We start from the raw sequence: 11,804 nt of genomic DNA on the forward strand, positions 1-11,804 counted from the left end.
CATGTTGATATACTTGAATATAAATCAGGAAGGGATGAATTTATCCAATTTATTGAGATGTTATTTTGATCATTACAATAAACTTTTGGATGACGTTTCTAATAGGTAAGGGAAAGGATTTCTAATAATCTGATTTTATAGTAGGTCCATTGTATTCACTCTATTGAAGTTTCATTTGTCGTCGAGGTGGGCTTACTTACATATTTGATAGACCAATTCACGAACTACTCAATAATCAATTATGTCAGTCAGTTTGCTTGTACGTGCTTAAGCTTATACATTGGAAGTTGAGAAGAAAATGTAAGCCTCCCCACCTTTGAACTTATTCCTGTTTATCGGAAACGGAAAGCATATCATGATTTTCGGAATGCTATTTTACATCAATGGATAGTGGTCTTGATACTGACATTTTAAGGTCATCGAAGATAATCAATAGATAAATGGTGCTGCACTAATCACAGTTGTTGCTTATAAAATCTAAACTAAATTACTGCTTCTAGAAAGACAAAGCTATCACTCATCCCATGACATGATAATGTTTGTTTGAGATGTCTGTGAAGTAATCTCACTTTCCGTAAAGATAATTACAGTCCATGTCAAGTTTGCACTTGATAGTTTCTAATAATTATTAGGATTGAGGGTTTGTGGACATTGTAGTGATTTTAATAGATGAGTTCATGAGACGATGTAGGCAAGACCACCATCGAATACCCGGAAGCACTGGATGGCCGTGTAGTCCAATCTGTCTCGGGTGGAAACAGGTATCTATCTCAGACATTGGATGAATGGTTGCGCGAGACCACTGATCGAAACTAGACATCAACACCGTTTGATCCCGGTTCATTAGTCTAGAGGTTAGGCGTTCACGCGTGAGTCCGAAGGTTAAGAACCGGTTTACTTCTACACAAAATCATGTCTACACGCTAGGTTGTGTCGACTGTGATGCATTCTATATTGGAGAGTCTTCCCGTGAGTCCTTGATTCGTGCCAGAGAACACTTAGGTCACACAAAAAGCCTCCCAACAATCTTGTAGAATTGTAAATTTTACAGATTAAATCAGCAATAACAGTGCATGCTATTTTCAATAATCACCAAATTGATATTAAAAATGTCAAAATAATTCAGAAAAGTCTTTCTAACCACAATGAGAGAAGAGTATCCAAAATGTTCCACAAATGCTAAATCACTCTGCCCTCAATAGGAAAGGAGCCATGAATATTCATCCAACCTGAACTTTTTATCCAAACAACCGCATACAACCTAATTTATTTCACACACGACAAAGCCCATTTACCACAAACACTGGTGATGTGGAATTACGCAATGCTTTATGCTAAATAAATCTTTACAAGAGGATAAAGTGAGTGATACTCATGTGATTATCAGGAGGAACATAAGTTGTAACCATGAGAAGTACAACTCCCAAATCATGTGTATCATAATGGCTTGAACCTTAGTCAGTTTTGAGGTGAATTCGGCAGTGATGTTTTAATTTGGAAGCAGGTTTGCTCGACTGCTTATACTGATGAGTTGCATGCATGGTTGTGTCCGTGAACCTCCAATTAGACTGATAAGCTTTCAAGATATTTACTGAATGAGCAACAGATAGAGATACATACTGTGATGATCTTCATAGGAGGATGAAGATAACGAGAAAACAACACTATTTAATGATAATTACAAGTCAATTTGTTGACCGATTTTGTTATTAGTTTCATCAATTTTATCAATCATATTACGTGATGTTCAAGTCATGACAATGCTTTATGATGATATCCTGAAACTTATATGAATAACTAGTTGTAGTGTTGATTGAGGATTAACCAGTTGAAAGTAGTCATTGTTTTAGGTGATTCTGTAATATTAGAAGTTCGTAGCATTGACGGATCCGAGCTGCTCTATTATATCATCATTCGCAATCCAGAAATATTTGTTCACTATGTGTTAATTTTAATAGTAAGCTCTGGAGTTTATTTTGAATGCTAGTTTGACTGACAACTACGTGATAGTTTAGTGATTATACTAGTGTAGTACGCTACCTTAGTAAGGTGACTTTATTACCTTACCTATGTTAAACGCCTTTTCAGACCAAAACACTTATACTAATAATGACTATGATGGGTTTATTGGAAAACCTTGAAGGCGGTTCAAACAATTACTAAATTCAAATGACATAGAGAAGATATAATACAACGGATGTAAAGGACACGTTAACATGCAGGTTGATAAGTTATATAAAAATGTAGAAATAATAAACTTGACCAGAGAAATAATTTTAAAGTTAAGACTACTAATGGAAATTCGTTTAGGAATATGACTGATCATAAACTTTCCATAAGAAGTTACTGTAGTTAGCCTAGTGACATTTACAAATATGTGGTAAAGGCGATCGGAACTAAATGCCGAATAATTTTTTGAATCTAATATTCTTCGTCTGCAAACATTACACTTTTTCATAGTAGCATGTTGTAGTATACAGCTATTAAATGTATCTTATACCAAAAACGTTGTGGGAATCGTTTGTATAAAATATATACGGCTAGTGTGATGTGAAAATATTCACATGTTCGGTAGAAAAACAGTAAACCATCCAGCAAAGTACTTTAACTCACCTTAATTATTTTCGGACTCTAGATTTTTCAATAGATTTGACATATATAACACCAGTTGTAACAAATACTAATGATTCAAAAGCAACCTGATTGAACAGGCGATATTCCAACCAGTTTCCAGGTGTTTGATGCTACTGAGTTTGTCACTTGGTTGATTTAGTAGAAACACAATAGTTTGAATAAATACTTGGTTTCAACGTATAAACAATTTGAAGCAATATTAGAATTGCAGGAACTTTATAGCTCAAACTCATCGTTATTTTCTGGAGTATTGTCTTCGTTCTTTGGCAATGGAAGTCGAAAATTGGAAATTAGTCAGGCAGTGGTTGGAAGAAAATATATTTCAGGATAGTCCATAGCTTACAACAGAGTGAAACGTTAGGGGAAGAAAAAATATGATGAATTAGGTTCAGATAGCCATTCAGTCCTTGTTCATGTTGCTAGCCAATGTGCATTTACGTCATTAAAATGCCATATTTGCTAGAGCTTGATGTTTTAGCAAGTTTATTTCGCTGAATCATGTAAATGTTATTTAAACCTGTTAATGAACCATCGTAGCTAATAATTAATGTAGATGAACAATTATTAGTATCGATAGCGATAATAAGCTATGAATACTAATCAAAATTACAATACGATAATATACGTGAGCATTATTCAAAGGACTCATAAAATAATGGGTTAACATAACTGAAAATCGATCAAGAATATTAAAGTGAAAATGAGAATTATTAATAGGCTGCGTTTCTTTAGTCGGGCTGATCAATGTAGAATTATGCTCTACTTCGTTATAAGTATAGTGATAATAATAGACTTAATCGTAAAATTGTCGATTTGTCATGATGTGACTACCTAATCTATAAGATCTTATGTGGAAGTCACATCATTGTCTACAATGACTCGTCCCACTTCTGGAGAACACATTTGGGCTGGAGATAGAACAATATATTTCCAATATGAAAGAAAGAAATAAGTCAAACAAAAACAACCATATCTGCAAGGCCGTGTCATTCGACTGAATTGGATTGAATTGATTTTCAGGAGTTCTCTATTGTTAATCTCCTCTTCGTGCCAACTGTTGAATACAAGTCTTTTCAGTAATTATATGCACGGCTTCAAAGGTGGTGTGGTTACGGTCTAATGTGACTAAAATTCTACCGGATATCGAAGTAGCACACAAAGAAATTTCTATAGATGTCACTCCACAAACGATCGAAGAATACAGGAAGCCGTCATACAAATGAAGAATAGGAAATCAGAAGCACTTGAATATATACTAGCTGAAGCAATCGAGTCACACATAGAAGTAACTGGAAACATGCTCCATGCTCTGTTCAGGAAGATATGGGAGGAAGAACAAGTAACGACAGAATGGAAAAACGAACACTTCATCAAAATAAGAAAGAGAGCAGATCTGAGCAAATGTGGGAACTACAGAGGCATTACACTACTGTCAGTATCAGGAAAGGTCAACCGAATGAAAAACTTTATAGACGCTGAACTTCGAGATCAACAGATCAGATTTTGTGCACAGAGCTAATCGCGACTCTATGGATGATTGTTGGACAATCAGTTGAACGGAACCCGTCAGTGTACATCAACTTCCTTGATTATGAGAAAGCATTTGACGGTGTACACAGGATGACACTATGCGAAATCCTTCTACACTATGAAGTATCTGAGTAGATCGTCAACATCATCCGTAATTCATACGACGGATCGCAGTGCAAAGTGGCTCATTGCACATGAGTATCAGAGGAAGACAAGGCAGCTTACTCTCACTTTCTCTTTCTCCTGGTGGTTGTCCGGACTATGTAGATCTCTACATGTGAGGGGAGTCATGGAATAAAATGGACAGGTCGTAATCTATTAGAAGAGTTGGACTACTCAGACGACCTAGCTCATCTATCCCATACACAAGAACAAATGGAGGTCAAGGCAAATGGTGTAACAGCAGATTCTGCATCAGTAGGCCTCAACATACGCAAGGGATAAGGCAAGATTCTCAAATAAGACACGGAGAACACCAACCCAGTCACACTTAATCAAGTAGATCTGGAAGATGAGGAATCTTTCACGTAGCTGGGTAGCATCCCCGATTAACGTGAATGATCGGATGCATGGCAAATCAAGAGTGGCAAAGCAGCAGGATCAGACAACATCCCGGCAGAGGCACTAAAAACAGACGTAGCGGCAACTGCAAGGATACTCCACATTCTCTTCAATAAGATTTGGGATGAGGAACAAGTACCAAAAGACTGGAAAGAAGGACTTCTGATCAAAATACCGAAGAAAGGCGATCTCAGCAACTGTGATAACTACAGGCGCATCCCTCTTCTCTCAATACCGGGAAAAGTCTTCAACAGGGTATTGTTAAACAGGATGAAGGACTGCGTAGACGCCCAACTTCGTGACCAACAGGCAGGATTCCGTAAGGATAGATCGTGTACAGACCAAATCGCAACTCTACGGATCATTGTGGTACAATCAATTGAATGGAATTCATCACTCTACATCAACTTCATTGACTACGAAAAGGCATTTGATAGCGTGGACAGAACAACACTATGAAAACTTCTTCGAAACTACAGCGTGCCTCAGAAGATAGTCAATATCATACAGAGTTCATATGATGGATTACACTGCAAAATTGTGCATGGAGGACAGTTGACAAAGTCGTTCGAAGTGAAGACCGGTGTTAGGCAAGGTTGCTTACTTTCACGCTTTCTCTTTCTCCTGGTGATCGACTGGATCATGAAGACGTCAACGTCTGAAGGGAAGCGCGGGATACAATGGACATCTAAGATGCAGTTGGATGATCTAGACTTCGCAGATGATCTGGCCCTTCTATCCCAAACGCTACAACAGATGCAGGAGAAGACGAACAGTGTGGCAGCAGCCTCAGCAGCAATAGGTCTCAATATACACAAAGGGAAAAGCAGGATTCTCTGATACAACACAGAATGCACCAATCCAATCACAATTGACGGAGAAGATTTGGAAGATGTAAAAACCTTTACATATTTCGGCAGTATCATTGATGAACATGGTGGATCTGATGCGGATGTGAAAGCGCGGATCGGAAAAACAAGAGCAATATATTTACAACTGAAGGATATCTGGAACTCAAAACAACTGTCAACCAGCACAAAGGTCAGGATTTTCAATACAAATGTCAAGACAGTTCTTCTGTATGGGGCGGAAACCTGGAGAACTACGAAAGCCATCATCCAGAAAATACAGGTGTTTATCAACAATTGTCTACGCAAAATACTTCAGATCCATTGGCCGGACACTATTAGCAACAACGTACTGTGGGAGAGAACAAAACAGATCCCAACGGAGGAAGAAATCAGGAAGAGGCGCTGGAAGTGGATAGGACACACATTGAGGGAATCACCCAATTGCGTCACAAGACAAGCCCTCACATTGAATCCTCAAGGCCAATGGAGGAGAAGAGGAGGACCAAAGAACACACTACGCCGAGAAATGAAAATAGGCATGAGAAAAATGAACAAGAATTGGATGGAACTAGAAAAGAAGGTTCAGGACAGAGTGAGTTGTAGAATGCTGGTCAGCGGCCTATGCTCCATTGGGAGTAACAGGCGTAAGTAAGTAAGTAAGTAAAGCAAAGCAAGGTCCGCATTCTTACAATTGAAGAACTGAAATCAACTGTCAACGAATATCAAAGTCAGAATCCTCAATACAAACTTCGAGACAGTTCTACTGTACGGAGCTGAAACGTGGAGAACCACTACAGCCGTCATCAAAGAGCTGCAAGTATTTATACGCAGTTGTCTACTTAAGATACTCAATGTCTGTTGACCGGAAATTATCAGCAACAGCTTACTGTGGAAAGAACAAACCAGCTTTCATCTGAAGTGTAAATTAGGAAGAGACGTTGGAAGTGGATAGGACACACATTGAGGAAATCATCAAACCGCATCACGAGGTATGCCCTAAGTTGAAATCCTGTTGGGAAACGGAAAATTGGATTGCGAACGAACACACTACAACAGGAATTGGAAGTAGACATGAAAAGTATCAATATCAACTGGGAACAATTGGAAAGGAATTCCCAGGACAGAGTTGGATAGAAAATCTTTTTGAGCAACTTATGCTCCTTCTTGAGAGGTAACAAATTTAAGTAAGTGAGTAAGTATTTATTGATTTATTTTAAAGAAGTTGCTTATATTAAATCACGATGTGTCAGGAATTCAATTTTCTACTTATTCTGATATAGCAAAAAACTATATTTATTATTAGTTTTAATCGTCTATTCTTTTCTTTTGCCACTTAACTAAGTTTCAATCTGTTAGTTAATTATATTTTAATTTTACGTATTACATAGACTACTAAATTAAATTTTCATACATGAAATTTGTGTATCAGAATTAGATTTTATTATTCCAAGATTTATTTTAAAAAAGTAAATTTATAATTTGTTATGTAGTAAAAGTGAATTCCACAGGCTACATAACTGGTGATCAAGACAACATCTGGTGAGAAGCCGTGACCAGTGGAGCTAATCCTTGTCGAGTAGAAACAGATGTCTACCTCAGTACAATGGAAGATGGTCACGCAACTTCGTGGATTGGTTGAGGTTAGACATTTACACCATTGGATGCCGGCTCAGTGGTCCAGTAGGTTATGCGTTCGCGTGTGAGACTGCAGGCCCTGAGCTGGAATCCCGCGAGCGGAATCGTGGATGCGCACTGTCGAGGAGTCCAACAATAGGACGAAACGGCCGTCCAGTGCTTCCAGGTTTTCAATGGTGGTCTAACATCAATCAGTTCATGATCTCAATCAAAATAATAATAACAAAAACATCTAATGTATTATTATATCAATTATCGTACGATAATCTTTTCAACTAAGACAATTACATAATATTTAATGAATAACATAATGAAATTTATATGAAGTTTAATCATAGACAGAACGAATACTTCTCATTTGTCGTAAGGTTAGTTAAAAATATACTGATAAATACCATATCTTATCATTATTAATTTACAACATAAATAATCAATAGAATAATTGTATGGTATTGTATTGATTTAGAAAAACCATCTAAATAACTTAATTTGTTTACGATAGATCTTTACAACAAGCATAAAATTTATTTGGAAACATGGTTTTAAAATGGTTAGCTCATTAGTGAATCTTGTTTTATGCATTTACTCTATGTAGAATTTTGAGATGATAAATATGTCTAGAACTTTTGTCTTAAGTTTGAACGATAAGTTTCATAGCGAATGCCTCACGCTGTAACTGGGTTGGCGGACACGGAGTGTTCATCTAGGGAAGTTGAAAAACCCTGATTCCAAACCAGTGGTGCACATGGGCTCCAGTATTTTGAAGGAACAAATGACATATAAACCAATCGTTGGTCACTGGTTATCGCGGAACTGTATCTCCTTACGTTGCTTCACTGCCTTGTGGATCAGACCTTTAGGTCGAAGGCTCTGAGTGTGGCCGCATAAGAAAACCACCTACTTCGGTTTGGACACCCAGGCAGTATCCCAGCTCTCACACAAATCGAATGATTTATGTAGCGCATATCTATTTGTTGCCTCCTTCTACCAATGTTTATGTGTTTAAATAAATGAATAAAGTTGGATGCTAGGTTGATGTAAAACATTGCTGATTACTATCATAATGGAATGATTTCTCCAGTACACCGCTAATGTAGGAAGTATGGATTTGTATTCAATAATGTTGATGTTTGAGAAATACCCTTTATAAACTTGGACCACACCACAGTGTGAGAGATTGGATTTACTTTGATTTCAGTGACTGAGATTTTTTAAAAGTATTATTTTCTACTTAGTGCTTAACACGATTTTTATTTAACATCAGCGTTTGTGAATTAATTCTAAGCTCATCAAGAATAGTATATCAGAAATGAAAGGTATATATATACATATGTAAGAAGCCAATATGCGTACTATGAAGCAATGAAACAGTAGGTTGAATTAAGTGTGTACATAAACCTTGTACTTACTACAACGCTTTCTTCCTTAGGAAAATTGATAAAACACTTTCCTTAAAAAGACGTGGCAAAGGTTTGTGGAATTCGAATTTTAAATGTTGAACTAAATCAAGTGTATCGAAACATTTAATGTGTGATAATTGAACTAGTAATCTAACTGTTATATTATTCTATCATGACAAACTATTATTTCATTAAGAGTCTCTTGTACCTTCATTTAGGTTATCTATGGATGTTTCATTCATCTTGTACACCAGGAATGTGGAATTAGAGTTAAACCAGTTCCTCCCGACCTAGATATTTCATTTAAACTGGATAATGATTTAAGAAAATAATCCTACCACATTATTTCTGCAATACAATTCCTGTAAATGTATGATAACCAACCCCTCTGTATCAATTTACATCTTATGAAATAATGTTTATCAAAGGAATAAAGAGTGTAAGGAACATTGAAAACATTATTGGACTGTGTTGAATCAGTCAGAGATCAGCATTGGCGATTTCAAGCAAGCATAAGTAAATGGATTTTGCTAACTCCACAAAATTAATTAGATTAGCAGGTATAGATGTTCACTAATTATTGTAAAAGGTTTCCTTTCGAACAGTTTTACTAAAGATCATCAAGGATTATAAATAGTTAACGACATTCGATATAATGCAGCTAATTTCTAATACAAGTAGCTGTCAAATCAGGTTGTTAAAGAACTATAAATTTGTAAGAGGTAACGATGCTTTAATCCACAATATTTTACCAGTTGAATAGCGTATTTCACTATGAGCCTATGCTTTTGGAATTTATAGTGAATAATGTCTGGCTGCTGCATAACTAGAATGAAAACTATACACTAAACAATGCCTTTATAATAATAGACAAATTTTTGTGGAAAAATGATATTTCTGACGTTTCGTGACATGATGCAAGCCACTTCTCCAGAGTATGTTTGTGTATGTTATGTATAATAATCGTAGAATCTAAGTAGAGAACTTCTTGCCAGCTATTAGTTGTATCTCGAGCAAAATAAACGTAGCTCAAAATTTTAGATTTTTTCGTGATATAATTGATAACTGCTCTAGGTATTGTTTTGAAAGAGTAATAATTGTCTGACCTCAACATTTTTATATCCGCGCCACTGATAACTTATAATTGAAAAACATAGAAACACTGTAATTCACACGATGTGAAATAAGAACATCAAGACTGGTACGAATGAAGATTTATCAGCTCAAAAACACGCCGACTCTAGTCGAAAATACACTAATTTGAATGTAGTCAACGAAAACTCAAGTGAAAACAACCAATTTATTAATTCATACAAAACTGCAGAATATCTTCTTAAAATATGAAAACCATAGATCAAATTCTGCATTTGTATATCTTTCATCAATTGTCCTTTACATTTTGTATGGTTCATCCAATTCACTATTCCTTTCTACTTTCCTTTTTTCAATTCGATCTTCTGAGCATTCTGCTGCCAGCCATTCAACTTTTGATTGGTTTACATAGTACTTATATCTGTCGACATATGTAGCATAAACCACATATATATGGATTGTGTAATATTTCGATTAATAATTGCGATAAAATCACATATATGAAAAATACTCAGAGTTATAACTAATCACATGCAGCATGTCATTGCTGAGGATAGCTCTTGCTGATTTACTACAAGAATATCTTGTCTTGAATAAAACATCACATTCAAATAGATTAATGATATACCGAATAAATTATCGCACTTAGAAACAAAACAAATACTACACTGAGTAATTATATCACGTTGAATCGGAAACGAAAGTAATGCTGAACAGGAAGCATAATAATTGAAGAAATGCAATTGTGCCTTTTTAATCCCGTCATATCGAATATCTTATAAATATGAAGTATTATTACTGTGTTTTGTTAGGGTCACATCTATTTCTCGATATAGATCGTAATAAAGTCATAAATCAACATAAGATTATGAATTTATTTTGTCTTGACATTTTTTAATATTTGAATTCATGTGTCGATTAAGGCTAAAGGACCATGAGAGTCCTGGAAGCACTGGATGGCCGTTTCCTCCTAGTATGGGACCCCCCAGCGGTGCGCACCCATGATCCCGCCGTTGGGATTCGAACCCAGGGCATTCGGTCTCGCGCGCGAACACTAACTTCAACCAATTCGCTATATTGCGCCACCGTCCACCATTGTCTTCAGTGAATTACTATCTCACAACAGATACGGTTGAACTCCAATGGAGATCGAAGATATTGGGTTCGAGTCCATACCATTATAGTACAGTTAAACAGAAAGTTTTAAAGATGGATTTTTGCAGAATATAGTTTTCAATTAATACTAACAAATGACAATTAGATCTGCAGAAGTTATAGTGAATTATCTGTAATCACATTTAACGCACATCTTTAAATTATCTCTTATAATAAGACGTGATTTTAAAAATATTTTGCTTACATACAACCATTTAATATTTAATTTTACATTTATAAACTGATTAGCTTCCATTTGCTCAGGCATTGTTTGCCGATCTATTTTTATTTTTTGGAAATTGTGTTGCATTATTGCAATTCACTGGAAAACCTTATAAACATGATTATTCTTATTTTATTACATTTTTGTAAACTTTTCAATACCCTGTTAACTTGCGTCGTATTTATCACAGCAAACTACTGTATACCTCAATCGTTTACGGTAGTTAAAAGACTCCTGTAGAGTAGTTAAGAAACAAAGAATATTAGAATGAACAATATTTTTTGATAACTTCTTCAGGTTCTACATTTGCAAATCCATAAATAGTGTATATGATAACAGAAATATTAAATTTTGGATACCTAAAGCTTCAATTCTTTTGAGCTTGTGAATACACATGTATGAGTAATACTGTAGATAACAATCCTCAACGTATATTTAATGTCAGAATGCAAAAGATGTAACCAAATGTGATGAGATACATGTTGTATTTTCCTAAATAGCCAAAGTTATCTATATTATGTCACTTTTTATCTTTTTTAATACAATATCAAATTTATTTTCAGATGAGTTTTGTGGATATTATAGTAATTTCAATGGTTAAGATCATGAGTCATTCGAAGCCAGGCCACCATGGAAAACCTGGAAGCACTGGACGGCCGTTTCGTCCTATCGTAGGGCTCCTCATCAGTGCGCGTCTATGACCCCGCCCCCTGCGAGACTCGA

Source organism: Schistosoma haematobium, chromosome 2 (assembly GCF_000699445.3).
Source record: "Schistosoma haematobium chromosome 2, whole genome shotgun sequence".
Taxonomy (NCBI): domain Eukaryota; kingdom Metazoa; phylum Platyhelminthes; class Trematoda; order Strigeidida; family Schistosomatidae; genus Schistosoma; species Schistosoma haematobium.